Source organism: Micropterus salmoides, unplaced genomic scaffold, assembly GCF_014851395.1.
Source record: "Micropterus salmoides isolate LMB-PRFRI ecotype aquatic unplaced genomic scaffold, ASM1485139v1 Ms_hic_scaffold_17, whole genome shotgun sequence".
NCBI classification, from domain to species: domain Eukaryota; kingdom Metazoa; phylum Chordata; class Actinopteri; order Centrarchiformes; family Centrarchidae; genus Micropterus; species Micropterus salmoides.
Genome location: NW_024040817.1, coordinates 26,454,786 through 26,473,422, shown reverse-complemented (window position 1 = coordinate 26,473,422; position 18,637 = coordinate 26,454,786). Strand labels below are relative to the sequence as shown.

The window sequence follows — 18,637 nt, the reverse complement described above, 5'->3', positions numbered from 1 at the left end:
TCAACATAAATTTAACATAAGAGCAGAATAATAAATATACAGTAAGAGTGTTCAAGTGGTGTCCAGCAGCAAGATTAATATTGCACATATCAATAAACAGCAGCAGTAAGCACCAGAGTCCAGCTCTACAGAAGTCCCAGCTTCCACTGTGGCCCTGCCAGATCCCGCAGCTCACTGCTTTGTTCAGCCTTTTGTTTTTGTTGTACTCAAACACCTGGACTCTACTGATTTCAAATTATCACTGGGTTCTTATACATAGGTTCTGTCATTATACAGTATTTACTGTTACAATACATTACTTCAAGTCATATAACAACTTTTACATTTGCAACCTTTCAAGTTTACTTTAAATAAAATCACTTTCTTCATTCATCAGTTTCTTATGTCAATTGAATATAGTGTGATCTGAACTTAACAGCTTTAAATGAAAACCTTTAAGACAGTATTAGAGGTTAACATTTTGCATATATGGCAGCATAAAATGAAAAGCTGATGTTATATATTTGTTTTATTTTTACATTTCTTTAAGAGATGAAAGTGACATTCACTGTAAAGTTACTCTGTTATGAAAACCAAAGAATTATATGCACGCTGAATAGTTTTGAAGCCCTGTAGAAGGTGTTGAGGGCACAGGTATTAGGAGGCTTACATTGTAGAGATGCATCTATTTATCACAGGTGCATTCGATCAGCTCTGAGACCTCAGAGTTTGCTACGTCACAATTAATGATACCACCTAGTTGGATTCATTGTTGCTCAATGCAGGTCATTCTTTGTTTCATCACCCACAGGTTGGTTTGGATGTGCGTGCATTCTTCTGTGTTTAAAATAGACTTAAATCAGAGGAGCAAACAAGGTACTCTTCAAAAACTGTCCAGGCACTAATACTGAGTATAAGAATCCTTATTTATCTTAAAGTGTAAGGTAGAAAGTTAAAATAATCCTGCACACACAGAAGTACACTGCATAATTACTTTTCAACTTTTCATGTGAACCCTGAAGCATTTTGGGAGCATTTTCACTTTTCAACTTGTACTAGACTGATGTCCCTTAGCAAGAGTTCAGCTTTAATGTTTGATATTTTATCTGTGTTGTAAGATTAACTTGTCCTTGGAATTGACAGACAGAATCTAAAATCATCAAGATTTTCAGTTGTAGTAGTGCAAATATATAGAGAATTTATTCCAATGTGAACCATAATTTTTATATATATATGCACTCCCAGCTGTAGCAAATGGGGAGTCGGATCAGTGGCGACCTGAACACCAAAAGAATGTTTCACAATGATCAGTAGGGCTATTGAATGTTTTATTATGCTGTTATACTTTTAGTCTAATTTTCGGGACAAACAGGACAGGAGTCGAGACAACTGTTTGTAATTAGCTAGGTGGCTGCAGCTGATAATATCTGGTTGCAACAGATGTCATTTTGTCATTTCAATTTGACAGTCATCTCCTAGAAATGAGAAGCATGCTTTTATCTACCTCAGTGGATCGTCTTTAACCATTATTGTAAACTGCCTGTGTTTTGCCAGGCGTAGCAACAATAACCAAGAGGAGCTGGGCTTAGGGAATGATCAGTTGGTTTGATCCTAAACTTTTTAAATTTCTCCCCAAATGACACTTTTCCTTTCTGGTTTTAATTTTGTTTGTTCAGGTATATTTGTTTGTGCTGTGATTGTCACCAGACCCAGCCCTATTGCCCCTATTGTGTTGTGTTTGGCGTATGCGGTCTCTGGCACCTGGTTCCATCTATAATTGATGGGCAGGGCCAGAGGACATGTCAGAGCCACTCCACACACCCAGAGTGTGACAAGGCCACACAGAGTGACAGGGCAACACGCCGCTTCCTCACTCCATTTACATTCCACACACACTTCACACATTTCAGTACTTCTGAGATGGGCGAGTCACACCAGGAAAATGGAGGTAAAAATGAAGGAGGTGAGAGGGAGCAGCGGTGCTTAAGTGGAAAAAAGTTGGGGGAAACATGTTGTCTTTCATTTCCAGGTTCCTAAAATATCATGGATTATCATATTATTGTGTATGTGTAAGAGGTGCTTTGCAATAAAAAAAAGTAATGGAGCATTGACATTGCTTCAGTGCCAAATGCACACACATACACAGCCATGCAGATATAAAGAGGTATTAGATTAGTATATGTATTCACCTGTGCAGGTACATACATACGCACTCATACTATGAACACATAACAACACTGCACCTTAGAGTTATCCTGATGATGAGGCTGTTTTCCAGTAGTTCCCAGCTGTTATGGGTTTGATAATGAGAACATGGCACCTGTTAGACATTAAGAAACACATCACTCTGTCTGGCCTGACTCCTGTTGAGCTTCTCACAGCGATTTGGATGATTCTCCATGATGGAGCCAAAGTAAGCCTGATTTTTAAACTCTGTTACTAACTGTTGCCTCCTACTGTCATGATCTGGCTGTGCCACGCTATCAGTTCCCAATGTTTTCTACTGTATATTTTCCCCTCCTTTTGTTTCTGTCTGTCTCCTGTCTGTCTCCAGCGTGTGTGTGTCTGGGAGTAGTGCTTCACTCTCCTTGCAGGTCCAATCAGCAAACCACCTGTGGCTACACACCTGAGAGTCATCCCACTTTATGCCTGCAGTTCATAAACCCTGGCTCTGCACTTCATTCTCTGGCAGATTATCCTTTCACTTCCCGTGGTACACATGCTACAGACTCATTGTGTTTGGACTAGTTTTTCAGATTTTCCTGCTCGAGTTTTTTCTAACATCCTGTCTTTGCTTGTGCTTTAGGTTTTTGGGTCATGGAGTTCTGTTTTTCCAATGTAGCTTGGTTTTCGCCCTATCTCCACCTGCCTGCCCAGCTTGAGCTACCTCTCACAGAGCTTCCCCATCTGTAGATTCCCATTGCACATTATTTGTACATTTGTCAATAATATACCCTTTTATCACTGACATCTGAGTCCACTCAGCTACCCAACCCTACTGACAAAATGGTGGAGAACAGAAGCATTTGGGGCTGTATTGATTTCCAGGGCATAAGTACACCTTATAAAAAGTGTTCTTATTGGCTCTGCTGGGTGCCATTTGTATTTGCAAGGTGATCTGTAAATAGCTGCATGTAACGGGTTACATGGAAAACCAGTGTGTCCCTCTTTATAACTCATTACTACAACTCCATATTTCTCTACCGCTTCGCATTGCACTCCTATATGTGAGAATCCAATCAAATTTTAAGGGTTGAAGAGCAGTAAATGTTAAATGTGTTAAAGGATGTGCATGAAATCTGATAAACTGCCTCAAGCGATGTCACCTGGCCCAACCGTGATAAACTCTGATTGGTACACGGAAGTATGTGACATAACCTTTTCTTAACTAAGCTCTGCCCTCTATAAACCAGTGAAACACAAGAACAAGAACACAAATGGAAAAATCTCAACTTAAATAACCAAAACTGTTTGGAGTAGAGCAAAACAATATTGTGCTCCATGTATGATTGAGATTGATTTTAAGAAACTGATTGAGAAAATACATTTTCGGGGCCTTTAAATAAAAGGTAATGGGTAAGGTTTCTTTTGTTGGAAAAACTGATGCAATAGAAACACTAAGTTTTGTTTATCTGTACTTGCCCCGATGAGCAATTAGTTTCACAGCTAGTATTAAAAGCAACCTTACTCACAGGCACAGGAAACAACAGATACTCGGCTGCCAATGCTAGGTGTTAATGCTTTGTTTCACAATGGAGGCATAATGCAAATCGTCACCATTACAATCATCATACGCCTGTTGTTGACATAATGACTGAAAACCGATCACAGCCTTCCTTTCCGTTCACCAACATTGTGAGGGCCCAAAGCAAGAGGTAAAGAACTCCTCTGACCTGTTTTTCTCAGCTGTTGTAAGACTGAAGAGCAGATGGTAGCACGTTAAGCACAGAATGTGAGGAAGGGCAGGGCTCAGAGATGATGGCATTTGCTTTGTTCGCCACCTGTTTGTTTGTTGCATAAGCCCAAATCACACAACCTACGGAACAGGGTGCTGAAAGTTGTTAAAGTGGATATAAATATTCATGATATATTCCAGATTCTTGGCTGTAAAATGAACCCACAGCATACAGTATGTATGGTTCTTTTTTCTGATTTCATCATATAACACTACTTTGACTGTGTTATAATGCTATAAGATAATAAGTGAAATAAATATATAACAAAGCCACACAGAGTGAAAGAGTGTTACTGGGCAAATATAACTTTATCTTCAGTATTGTTTTGGCTTTTGGTTTTCCCACCTGTTTGATTGTCTGCCCTATCTTAATTAGTTTTACCCATGTCTAGGAAACCTCCCCTCACTAGTGTATTTGGTCTCTGTCCTCCCCTTGTCTGTTGTTATTTCGTCTCCATCGTTTCTTTGTTCAAGCGTTCCTGCTGTGCCTAGTCTTATTTGCACTATATCCCTGGACCTTGCCTGTCTTCTGGGTTTTGTATTTTTACCTGCTCTCTTTTGGATTTGTTTGCCTTTTGGACTGTCTATCTAGTTTGACCCATGCTTGCCTGACTACCCCGTGAGCCTGTTTGAACCTTTTTGATTTTATTATCAAAACACTGTTTGAAAAAGTGAGGATTATCCCTCTGGACACTATTAGAATTGAAGGCTGCTCTGCCTCAATGTCTGCATCGGTCCAAACCCCAGTTTTTAACTGAGTATTAGAATTTGTAGCAACTTAGCATTTTCATATTAGCAAGGTGTGGAAAAACAGAGTAGGAGCCAGTATTCAATGTTACTCGGCTAATGTGCTATTAAAGATTTGTTACTTTTGCAAAATGCAGTCACAGGACAACACAAGGGATTTGCACCCAAACGCAGGACACTGAGACGGAGCAAGTACAGTTTATGATATTTATTGAAAAAAGATGATAACAAGTCCATAAGGCAACCAAATACAAAATCCAGTAGTCAACAGAAGTCCAAGCTCAGAAAGACGGAAACAAAACACAGGGGAACTCGGGAGACATGCAGGTACACGATTTAGGTGACGAGAAATAAAGATGATTTGACTACAGACAATAGGAAAACACTTCAACATAGAAGAGGGAGGTGATTATCAAGGCACAGGCGGAAACAATAAGGGTGGAGCAAATAATCAAGCGAGTGTAAAAACACAAGAGCAGCGCGAGAACTTAACAGAAACGACAGGAGAGGTAAGTAACAAAGAAAAACAGGAATGGATGAATAAATGATAAATGGAAAAAAAACAGAACAAGAAAACACAGACAGGAAGTGAAGTAAATGGACACAAGAGGAATGGTTAAAAAAAAATAAAAAAGGAAATAACAAATACAAAACCATGACAAAATTAGACTTTGTGTCTGTCATTTAAGTAACTGGACTTTTTTACTGTGGAGGGAGTTTAAAAATACTGGAAGAAGTCAAATTTTTGTCCAAGATACATGCGATTATTGCTTAGCTGTTGTTTGAGAACAATGGACAGCGCCGCTATTGTTTCAGAAGAGCACTGTCTCCTAGGAATTCCATTTATATACAACTAATTTGCAACAGCAAATACTCTTTGAGGGAAACATAATGAATTTTGTTTTCAATTAACATAATGAGGATATGCTAATGTATCTAGTAAGTTGTAAAAATGTTGATACTGAAGCGGTGCCGGCGTTTTGTGTGAAATTGCGGGACGTTCGGATCATTTATCATCATTGATGAACCACACATAGAATGTTATGTCTTTTTTTAGACAGAAAATAGAAAAAAAAACGCATGGAGCCACGATGTGCATGAAATTCTCGGTGCGTCAGCAGACATGCACACCTCTGCACAAGACCGTAAATGGTAGACGTGCAGAGCAGAGAGAAAATGGTCAACAGCCTCAGTTTAGCTGGAAATGTACAGCGTAAGTTACAGTGACAAGTGAACAGAGACTGCAGCTCTGCAACTTCTCAAGATTAAAGTGGAGCTACCGTGTGGAAACCCCGCTTCCTCGACACACACACACAAACAGATTCGATCATCAGTCGACTATAGGCAATCCTCAACAATTCAGATTTGACTGTGTAAATCCTTAGTTGGGGACAGCCCTAGCATATTATGTGTAGGGACTGGCAGAACTTGGTTATGGTTAAAGAAAGATCCTGGTCTGTTTTTAGGGGAATAGCACAAAACCCTGTAAATAGGCATTCTCTATATGCCCCTCCTCACATCTACGACTATTCATTCTAGTATCTTTGCGGGCACTCCTCAAATGTGGCCCTGCATACTCGGTCCCCTTTGTCCCCCCAGTCCTACACCCTTGACTGAGCCGTGACTTAATTTTTCATTAACTAAACCTAACCACAGACAGTGGTCCAGACACAAACCCGGGATTCAAAGTTTGCCAACTGCCCTCCCTGTGACAGCATAGTAAACAAATGTAATGTTTCATTCACTCAAAGAACCACAGTCTCATAATTCAGGCAATGATTACACTTGTCAACACAAAGTATTTAGGATTTTATAATATATTGTTACGACGCCTCCCCCATTCCGGCTTCCTTCTCCTGCAGGAGGCTGCAGGCAGGGAGGCTGGGCAATCACCTGTGCAGCTCTACCTCCTGCTGCTGACCAACTTTATGGAGATGCAGATTTCATTTTCCAACAGGACTTGGCACCTGCACACAGTGCCAAAGCTACCAGTACCTGGTTTAAGGACCATGGTATCCCTGTTCTGAATTGGCCAGCAAACTTGCCTGACCTTAACCCTATAGAAAATCTATGGGGTATTGTGAAGAGGAAGATGCGATACGCCAGACCCAACAATGCAGAAGAGCTGAAGGCCACTATCAGAGCAACCTGGGCTCTCATAACACCTGAGCAGTGCCACAGACTGATCGACTCCATGCCACGCCGCATTGCTGCAGTAATTCAGGCAAAAGCCCCAACTAAGTATTGAGTGCTGTACATGCTCATACTTTTCATGTTCATACTTTTCAGTTGGCCAACATTTCTAAAAATCCTTTTTTTGTATTGGTCTTAAGTAATATTCTAATTTTCAGAGATACTGAATTTGGGATTTTCATTAGTTGTCAGTTTTAATCATCACAATTAAATGAAATAAACATTTGAAATATATCAGTCTGTGTTTAATGAATGAATATAATATCCAAGTTTCACTTTTTGAATCGAATTACTGAAATAAATCAACTTTTTGATGATATTCTAATTATATGACCAGCACCTGTATTCTATGTAATTTTTGGATCCCTATTTTCTGTCTACTGGTCCAGTGGTTTATGGACTAGGTTTGTTTGGTGTAGATTGGCATGCTTTGTTTAGCGTCTAGCTATTTTGGTATATGCTTGCCAGTCTGTGAGGTGAGAAATTTCAGGTTTGGTTAGGCCAGTTAATGCTCCCTAGGAGAGAGGTGCATGGTCCTTTTGTCAGTGGCTTAGCTTTGCTGTCTGATTTGTTTTGTTGGACCTGAGCTGGGTTTTGTAGTGTGAGCAGGAGTACTTTCCCCTGTTAGGCTTAACAGAGATTTCCCTTAGGGAATTCGTGGTGTGGTAGTTTAGGTGGCGGTGAACGTGGGTAGAGCTTTGCTCGGGAGCACCTCCGTGGCTGTGAGAGGGTCACTGGTTTTCTGGTTGCCCTTTTTCACCCCTCTGGTTTCAAGTGCATAAGTACCCCCCACAACTCGCTGCACGAAGACTAGGGGAGAGTTAGCTAGTTATTGTTGAAGTTAGGATAGGTATAGGGGGGAGTCCTCTGCTCAGGTAGCTCAGGGTTTTTATCTGTATTGGAGGGTGTAGTGCATCATTTTAAACTGACCTGTCGATGTCGTCATGCCAATGGGCATTGGAAGAATGAGTGCCCTGTGTTGAAAGCAGAGACAGGCTCTGTTTCTTCAACCATACAATTTAGACATACGCCATTTTAATGCCATGTGTTTTTTTCCTATTCCTCTGCTCTCTTCCGTTGATTTCCCTGTTATTCCTCCTCTTAAAGTGGTCCTCTAGTACCGAGGTTGCAGAACTGGTGTGATGGGAGACGTGCTGGAGAATGCAGTTTGATTAGTAAAGTATGGCACATGGGTAATGTATTGATAAATTATGGACTAGCTTGATATTGTAATATGAATTTTATGAGTGTTGTATATTGTATTAACTGCTCTATGCCAAATTCAAGGTTCTTAGAAGAACCTTGTTCTTAAAGGGGGGGATGTTATGGCCCCTCCCCCATTCCAGCTTCCTTCTCCTGCAGGAGGCTGCAGGCACGGAGGCTGATTGGGCTGGGCAATCACCTAGGCAGCTCTACCTTCAGAGCTTATTTAGCCAGGACTGATCAGTCTTTTGTCTCTCTCCTCCTAGGCCGATGTCCTACCGGGTTTGTCCTGTGTTTCTTCTTTTTTCTAATTCTAATTCATTAACACACACTCACATCTCACTCATCCATTCACTGCTGACACAACTGATAGTCATACTTTGCCACACCACATATTATTGGTGATCATTTAATTCTTCTTTTACTTTTATAATAAATCATACCATTGGCTTGCAAACCTGTTGTGTGGCTCACCTCCTTTTTGTCAACATGATTTCTAGGAGACAGGGTGTTCAGGACCATGGACAGCGCAAGTGTTGGCCAGATCAGAGTGAACGTATTGTATTCTAGGAGCCTGGAGTACTGCATTGTCCCAAAATTTGAAAAAGTGAATATTGTACTATATTTGAGGGCTAGACATTTATGTATTCACAACAGCAGATATCCTTATGAATAGAGTTAGCACCAGTCCCTTCATTACCACAAGTAATGGAACAAGGGTTCTTTGTAGTCTTAGACAATTACATTTTTTTCAAGTCTGTTTAAAGTGTCTGTTAGAGTTAGTCAGCCCTGAAAGCGTTAGCCCAGTTCAACACTCAGAAGGGTCATGGAACGTGTTTCGCTGCCGAGGAGGAAATAATTCCTGACATTTGAGATGATGTTGAAAGACTGACTGACAGGGAAAATCATTCAGCGCTCTTCAACAGCATGACAGGAGAGAGTGTGTATGTGACAGACAGAACAATTAGCTGCACTTAAAAAAATAGTTTGACAAGCTAAATAAGTGTGGGATTTCAATTCTGCTTTAATATTATTAGTTTATAGATAGAATATTATTATATGTTTGGAATTTTTAGACTAATCGTATATCGGGAAAACCATCTTAAGAGGTCTGATTAAATGTTTTTTAGATGTCAGAATTACATCATTTTCACTGGGAAAAGGAAATGAACAACATTGAGAGGGACCTGAATTCATAGTATAATAAAGTGACAGTATAATTTACCGGCTGTCACTACCGTCAACACGAGCGTTGTTTAAAATGGCCATACTCTGCTTTTTGAATGGGAATGAAAATCTATGGATGAAAGACATGTTTAAAGCAGTATTGTGCCTCAGCACACAGGTGAAATCAGAAGCATCAGCAGACAGCACGTTGTGCCTCTGCCTTAACCTACCACCTCTGGATAAAGCAGGCAAATTAAATCAGCTGAGGGGAGAAAACAGGCTTATACAGCAGACGAACTCCCCCCATCGGCTGACAAGAGATCTCCCACAACGCAATTAGGAAGTCACGCTGAAAGAAAATAAAGAAGGTGGGGGTTGTTTCCACCGAGAGAAGATGGAGAAATCATTGGGGAGTTTACTGTCGGGAAGCCACATGTTGATGTGTGTCTGCAAAAATGACACGAAGAAGGGAAAAGTATTGACAGGTAGAGGAAGCAAGAGCTGTACCCCAGATGGAGCAACATGTATATGTGTTCAGGATAACAAGCTTAAAAAAGGTTTATGAGCTTAAAGCAGCATGATCGAGCAAATAAGGACAACAGGATTAAGTAAGGAGACAAAATTTCATGGAGGCCACCATTAAAGAAAGCCAATGTTACGCTTCACACACTGTTTGCATGCTCTTGTTTTTTGGCTCTGCACGATGGAAGATGAAAGAAAAAAATGTGCGTCACATCGGACAATATGCATTTATACCCCACACTGAGTATTACTTACGCAACAAGAGTGCCATGCTCTTTATCAAGTCAAGCACCATGTTAACCACTATTAGACAAGAGAGGGAGAGGTATGTGAGGGAGAGGTGTATGACGGCCACAGGATCATGCTGTGCAGAAACATCTGAGAACACAATTACTCAGCGGGGGCGCTTAATTACGAGAGCCGTGTCGCCCATGTAGCCACTCCTCATTTAGATACTCTTTCTCACCGCTACTCTCTCTCTGGTTTCTCCACACACATGCTCATGATCACAGTGTTCCCATGAGACGGACATGCGTCTTTAAGATTATCAGGACAGGGAAGAGTGAGCAAGAGAAAAAGTTCATCGCTTCATGCTTTGGCTCCATTTGCTGAATTACATCAGTTGGAAAGTCACTTCACTTTTAATGCGACTCAAGCTTGGTAGCATATGGTCTGTCTATCTCTCTCTGGGTGATGATGTTGCTGCAAACAGGCTTCAGGGGCCTCGCTTTGGCTTTACTCAACCCTTTGAGTGCCCAGAGGGATAATCTGCAATTTTCTTTTCGTCTCCTCGAAGACAGAATCACCTTTCCTTTTTTGTACCTTTTCCCTCGCCATCCCTCTTTCTCTGTTTTATTTTTCATCTGTCTCGCTGGCCTCAGTTCCGTCCTCCCATTGCTCCAGCATAATCTTCCCCCAGAAAACATTCCAGGGCTCTTTTAGAAAAGCAGCACAGAACATGAATATTACATGGGTTGCGCACACTGTGTCTTCTGTCAATACTCCCACTGACCATGGCGGATTTACTCTTCCCATACAGCCCAACACACACGCATACACATTCATCCACACAGGTGCAAATACACACAACTCATCATGACCCCATGAGTCCATGAGAGCACAAACACAGACTGACACAAATCCACAATTCTCCTCTTACACGAATATTGAAGCATCCACCGTATTCAGAACACAGATGAAATGCCTCAGATCAAAGACGTTCTGATGGTTGCCTCATGTTTTATTGATCATAAGCCATGTTAAGTATTTTCAAGGGGTAAGTATTAGCTGCAAATATTATTTATTTCTGGTGGAGTTTGGAATGTTTTTGCGCTCAGCAGCAGTGGTTCTGACAGAGGAGATGATGATGAAGCTCCTAATGTGACACATTAAAAGGAAAATCTACCCGCGAAGCAGAACTTCTACACGTTACTCTTGATGATTTTGGATAACTCTTATGATTTTGGATATCTCTTATGATTTTGGATAGTTCAGTCTATGGTTTTTGGGGTGTAAACAAGCCCCCATCAAAGGCAGGAACAAGAAAGGCGAGACACTGAAAGACTTGTCTTTGCAAAACAAATCTTAGAGCACTTCCACTGTCTGTGAATAGTATAGTGATAACTGTGAGCACACACTGAAAGTACCCCAGCTGATTAAGGATAGGAGCACATTTTCTGCTTCACGACTGCCAACACTATTACATATAAAGCTGAATTAGATGTAAAAGCTTGGATAAATATTGTATTCTGCACAAAGTCAGGCTTCATTCTAGGTAATTTTTGTTTGACATTGCAGGCTGCAGCCTCGGGTATGTGGTTTCCAGCTATTTGAGAGAGTTGTTCACAAACATTGACTGAACTGTCTGAGATCAGCAGCGAATTACACATGTATGATTTGGGCTTTGGGTTGGTATTTGCCTTAAAGCAGCAAACAAAAAAAGCTTTGTCTGGTGAGAAGAGCAGTTTTAACCTGCTTGATTGTGAATGAGGATGAAGTGGCAGGACATGGAAAAAAACAAGGACTATGAAGGAATGAGAACACATGTGGCTATATTTGAGAACAGTCTGGTTTCCACCCTGCTGTTTTGACATCAGAACTGCAAAATGTAATTGACCTCGAACATCTACACATACCCCGCAGACAGTCTGTCTTCTCTGGAAGCCTTCTCTCTGTTGCCATCTATTTCGTGTTAGCTTCCTGATTTCATTACTGAAAAAGATGGGGGGGGGTTAGAAAGTTGTTCAACTTGTTCTTGCAGAGGAGGAAGAAGAGACAACTCAGAAATGGATGTACTTAAGGTTAATGTTGCTGACCTGGAAACTATAACAGGCTCGGATCATCTTAGGGCCTGCTTTTTTATCCCCCTCCCTCTTTCCAACACTGGCATATTCTGTGGTGTAGCTAAAATCGAGAAGTTGGAGAATTAGGGCCTCAGGGGTAGAGCCCAGGAAATGCACCGTGTCCAGAATGTGAGGGACGTAACTCGCACTGGGATTTAATAACTAAAAACCCAGACAGAAAAGTATTAGGGTACATTATCTTGGTAAAAAATTGGTTTAAGGGAGAATTTCACTGACAAATTTGTACATGAAGTGAAGAAAGCATATAAATAACTATATATTTCCAATCAGATCATGTGCTCATGCATCAGGATACGGACACACAGCTTCATCAAATTTTTTGTGCACTGTAACAGATATGTTCACCTACAAGCTGTTCTCAATAATCACAGTCTGCACCCCACAGTCAAGCCACTACATTCCTCTCTCCATGAAACCTGGTGACACTATAAAACCACTACAGGCTACAAAAAACATTAACTCTAGTCCCGTCTTCTGCAAAATAAATGTATGACATCCTTAGTCATTAGTAGTGAGAAGGTCAGGGTGGATGATTGGGTGTACAACACACAGACGGTGTTGCCAGATTAGTTGGTTTAAATGGTTTTGGGTGGCTTGTGATCATTTGGGCTCCTTTTTTTTACCATTGGGCATTTTTGTTTTTCAACAGAAAGTCTAATGGACAAAAAATGTCTCTCCCAAATGATTATACAAAAATTTGACTACTTATATGACTATTTGATGGGTTCATGGCTCTGATTTAGTATTTGGTGTCAGTCAATTCTGGTAACACTGCACACAGGACTTGATACTGAAGACTGGGGTTCATTCCTGTCTGCCTCTTAATTATAGACTGATCAATTAAAAAATATAATTAAATAAAAGGTTCATCATGTCTTAGTTGCCACGAACAGATATGGTAAGGAAAACAACTGAAATACGCTGTATGAAAACTGCTGGATGTAAACATAAACAACTAGTTCGCCACACTTAACCAATGATAATATGTGTGTTTGACTTCATGTGGTGTTGCACAGCGCTGACTTAATATGATGCATGCTGGATTTAACATAAGGCATGCTGGTTAGCAATTGTGTCCGACTTTTGCGAGCGCTGCAAAACGTCATCATGTCACATGACATTAAACCCTCGCGGGAGTGGTTGCTTTTCTCCAACTGCACAAAGTTCGAACCACCTTTTGCCAAATCTCACAGCATTTGCAAAAACTGAGTGTAATTCACCGCTGTTGTAAATAAGGACAGCTGTAGGCCTACACCTGCATCAAAAGCTAGCAAGTAGCCAACTTTGCTGACAGTGCCAAACATCAAACAAGTGTGACTACACTAGACTTAGCAACTGTGTATACAGAAAGAATACCAGCTCAGTGTCTGAAGCTCTCGCCAACGTCCAGGGTTATTTTGCCGGCTTGCCCGGCTAAAGCACGATACCAATGCCGCTCTCCACCAGCAGCAGCATTGCTTGAATCTTGGGTGGCAAGCTAGCCAACAAAGCTAGAAAGCACACCGATGCAAAAGCACTTACAGATTTCCGAGTGTGTAATCTAGTAAATTTGCTAACATCAACTTGAGTTAGCAGCTAAACCTCTGTCTGTGAAGCCTCTGGCTGATTTTGAAAACCAACACAGGGAAACATCAAGCAAGCACAACACAAAACATAACAAGCCAGCTAATAAGTAATCCAACATAAAGAAGGCCAGCTCTTCATCTGTCCTGCATCCTTTCCACTCTTTTTGCCAAGCCAACAAGTAAAAGTCAGTATTCACTCTCCTGTCACTCTTTTTCTCTTCCTCTCTTCTTCCGATGTCTTCTTCTGTCTCTTCGCAGGCTCTGCCAGAGCGGCAATGATAGTGACATCATTGACCATGATTATAAGTCAGTGTATCATCAAAATGATTTTGAAGCTGTTATTTTAAGATACAAATACAACATAATGTTGCTTTAGTTATAGTTCTTTGTTGTGTTTCAGAAGTAAATGTTAAGCATTAAAGACCATTCATTGCTTATTTATCACATTCTTGAACTGAAATAAATGTGAACTCCATCTTCAGTCCAGACCACAATGTGTCCATCTGAAGAAATTGATAACAAATACTTCTTGATGACTAACCATGGGGTTCCATCTCAGCGTATACCTCTGACACTGTGAAGGCCTGTGATATCTACAGAAAATAAGCATGAGCAAAATGCAGTGATTTCATGGAAGCAAACTGCTCTCTCTGTTCATTGCTCATTATCTATTTCTCTTTGTCTGTCTCTCTCTCCGTCTGTCTCTGTTTTCCCTTTTTGATTCTCATTTTTAGAGAATTCCCCGGCCTTGCCAGAAGACTGCGGTGATATTTATGAGAATAAATAGCTGTCCAATACCCTATTGCTGCCTTTCGTTCTCTGTCATTTCGTTAGATCTTCCTGCTTCATTTGTAACAACCCCCCCTTGCTTTGCTTTCTCCCACCCTGTAGTCTCTTCTTCTTCCTCTATATTGCATCTGTCTCTCAAATGCTTTAGTTATCTCCGGAGTCCTCTTTATCCTCCCCCCCCCTCCCCTGTCACCGTTCTCTGTCTATCGCTATCTTGCCTCAGTCCTTCTTTTTTTATGCCTGTCTTCTCTTGACAGAGGTGCATCACAGCCGAGGTGGCTCTCAATCTCGGAGAAGTCACTTTATCATGTAGCAGTCTGCTGCGGGTGGCGGAGCTGGTTTCGGTAGCCGACATGCCACAGGATTGCTGTTACACTGTCAAACGCGTACACACGCAACCACACACACAAACACACACACACGTGATAAGACATACATGCAGATGGCACCTTGCAATCCTCGTCCTCCACCAATCCTAAAGCCACCCCATGTGCAGAATCCCTCTCTGTCTCATCAGTACCGTCTCCCCCCTCCTTAAGACATAGTGAGATTGCTGTACACACACAGCCCAGCACTACATCCCAAAGCTATTAGTTCCTGACAGCGTCCTCCATTCAGCCCTGTCTGCTCCCCTCACCCCTCCCTGCACGAACACACACACAACTCTCGGGGCTCGCCTCTCTGCACGCCACGCCGCACCCCTTTAATAGCTTTCCACGCTGCAATCTAGCCGCCCGCCCGCCGAGTCAATTGAGTGCATTATATCTGTAATTGGAGGCTATTGATTGACAGACTCCGAATGCGTCGCAGGACAAAAGTGTGGGAGCTTCCAACTATGTGCACATAAAAAGCAAAGCACAAAGGATGTCTTTTTTTTCTTTCTCCTTCCTTCAGGAATCCCGACAGGCAAACACACATGGGCGTTTCTATGCTCACACGGACACGTCCACACACATGCTGACAGTTGCCAAAATGAAGCTTAAAGTCCTTGGGCCAAGGTCATTCCATCAAGAGAGGCTCAGAAATTGACTGTGAGACGGAAGGGAGATAAGTTCCAGCAGACATAACTGTACAGGAAAAGATGGCTTAGGACCTATCAGTATGCTTGATTTGTAGCCTGTTGTGCTGTGTAAAGGAATTTGTTGTTGAGCCAGACATACCTGCACAGGGTTTGTGTGTGTGTGTGTGTGTGTGTGTGTGTGTGTATGTGTGTTTATGTACTGTATTTGCCAATTTTCAAAGCAGGCCTCATAAAAGTGTCATAACTTTACATTAAACGACTCTGACGTGTCGTCTTCCGTTTCCCCCGCTCCCTCCTTCCCCACACTTAATCAAGATCCATCTTTCCCAGGAGTCTCACTCGTGTGTGTGTGTGCATGACAGTGTCTGTGTGTACGTGCATATTTGTGAGAATTTCAGTTTGAGTTAGTACCTGTCACATCATTAATACGCTGTCTTCAAATATATGCTCTCTTTTCATCAACACTCAGTGGTGCTTTTCTGTAATTTCTTGTACAAGGTCAGGCCCGGCTGGAGGTCACGCAGATAGATGACTGGGTCTAAGAAAGATGGGGAAATATGGCTGGCTGATTTGAAATTCCTAGGAAAAATAGCCTTGGATTCATATACAACACAAAAAGAGGTATTTCATTAATACACAGAGTTGGGTGTTTTGCAGCTTTACCTTATGCTGTCGACCTGAGGGGTAGACAGCACACTGAATGAGTCCAGACTGTCCACCAAGCAAATTTCAGAAGTGGCTTAACTGCATACATAGTCAATGGAAAGAGGCCAGTGAATATGAACACACTAGTTTAACTACATTTCTCAGTAGCTTGGTGGTAGCGTCGCTATTTTATGTCCAGTCACATTTTATGTCCAGTAACATTTGTAAGAATAAAGCAAGGTACAAATCTGCTTCACATCCAATCTGGACACACCTTCCGACATTACAGACAGAAAAGGAAAGTGGGCATTTGAAAGGTTTTGTCTGTCTTTTTTGTCAGTATTTGATGGTCCCCATGGGTATTCCAGGTGATGAAAATCAATATTTCAAACTTTTCTGAACAGGTCAGGAAATATCTGGCAATTATATTGCACCGATGTAGTGTAAGCCAGACAATTCACACAAATCATGAAGGAATCCAATTTTAAGATCAGACCTAGCAGTGGGAGGTCATGGAAAAGTCATGGAATTTTACATATGGGCCACAATGTGAACCTTGATGTCAGACATCACACAAAAAAATCAACAATACATCAGCAATTAAAAATAACTGCAACCTAAATATGTTGCACTAAACTGTGTACATGTCCTGTACTTGTCCCAGAACCATCCTTCATGAGAATACTACCACTTCTACAGCAAAACCTCCAGTCCTATCTGACATCTCAGCTTTTCTATAACTATATTCAGAATGATGTCCTGAGGTCACAATCCAACTGCAACAGACGGAATCAAGAAAAATAGAAGAGAAGAAAATGCTGTCCAGGTAGGTAAGGTGAAAGAAATTGCTGCTAACTGTCACCACAGTAACAGTGTCAGGGAGAGGTCAAAGGTGAGGAGCAGGGGCTGTTGGGTGTCTGTTTAGTGGTGGGGCCACAGAAGAGGCCTGGGTCGCCGACACCTTGCCAGAAACTGCCTGTGTTAGCAATTCAGTCTCGGGGGAAAGTGTTGCTAGTTAGCTGCTCCGGGGAAAAAAAACAAAAACAGCAAGAACAGAGACACAAGCAAGTGGATCAGTGTTCACAGAGTATATATGAACACAAAATAAAGAAATACACTGAAAAGTTTTAAACACAGTATTCAATACCACAGAAATCTAATTTCAAAAATAGCATATACTTCATGATTTCCAAGGAAGTTTACATGCAGTGATTCACAAGACATACAGTACATTTTACATTTATTTTTTTATCAATATTATTGCTTTTTAACTTAAAATGGTTCAATATTTTGGGAAATAAGCTTATTAGCTTTCTGACTAAGAGTTAGATAAAAAGATTGATAACACTCTATAATATCTGTTTTGAAAATATGAAGCTACTGCCAGCAGCTGTTTAGCTTAGCTTAGCCCTCAGACTGGAAACAGCTAGCATGGCTCTGACCAAAGGCAACAATATCCACCTACCAGTATCTCTAAAGGTCACAAATTACCATTTTATACCTCTTTTGTTTAATCCGTCCAAAAAACAAAGTGTAAAAATTTGTAATATTTTACCTTGCATCTGCACATGACAATTTGGTGAATGATCAGATTATTTCAATAATATAGCAGCTTTAACTGTAGCTTGTATTTGTTTCTGGCTGAGCAAGACAAACACACCTAAAAGTGTCCTGAACCTGATTTTGTTACAACTTAATCTTTGTGCTGCAAGCCAGCCCTGCACTCTTCTTAGAGATGGTTTCATTTCTCTGCAGCAAACTATGCTAGGAAAAATACTCAAAGAATGGCATATAGAGATAAATAGTCTATGTAGGCTTTATGGGTTTTTTTGTTGTTGTTTTTTGCAATCTGGGTTTGCCTTTCACACATACAATTCCTCTCCGTCAACACTGACCTGCAAAAGCTTTTGTTCACTTTTCCAGCTAGCTACACAAGAATGGATTTTCTGCACTAAATCAAAACCATGAGAGGCCAAACCTCCAACGTTCCCCTTTTATTATTTTTCCATTTCTTTTCGTCCGTGCTGCTATCGTGTTAGTTAACATTTAGGAAACACTTTTTTTGTGAGAGTGAAGAACTTTGACAACAATGAATCATTTGCTTCCAATGTTAAGATGTTTTTTAATAATCATAGAAAGACAAGTATCAATGTTCATGTGCACACTGAAAATGTAATTATGGAGTTTAAACACTTCTGGAAGTACTTTACACCACACTCTTGAACAGCAGTTCACTGGTGCTTGTTTCTGTTTCATTGTGTAGAGTTTGAAGGCAAGAATAGTGTCTGTACTCTGATTAGGAAGAGTCAAGACAATGTTCATATTGTACAAGTTTGAAGACATACTGCTGTGTTTAGATTTGCAATCGCAATGCACCTCTACCCTTCACACTTCACTACCACAAACTATACATTTATATTGAAGTGTTCAGATGATACTACACTGTTGTCTTTGTTAGGCACTCAAGATGAGCCTAGTATTCATCAGT

At 41.0% G+C, this 18,637-nt stretch overlaps 1 long non-coding RNA gene across 1 annotated transcript; it reads left to right on the top strand.

The window, feature by feature from the left end:
- Positions 1 to 2,369: 2,369 nt before the first annotated feature.
- On the top strand, positions 2,370 to 3,737 carry LOC119907426. The gene is made up of 2 exons (XR_005445101.1): positions 2,370 to 2,692; positions 2,786 to 3,737. It is a non-coding gene; the product is annotated as an uncharacterized LOC119907426 (long non-coding RNA).
- The last annotated feature ends 14,900 nt before the right edge of the window (positions 3,738 to 18,637 follow it).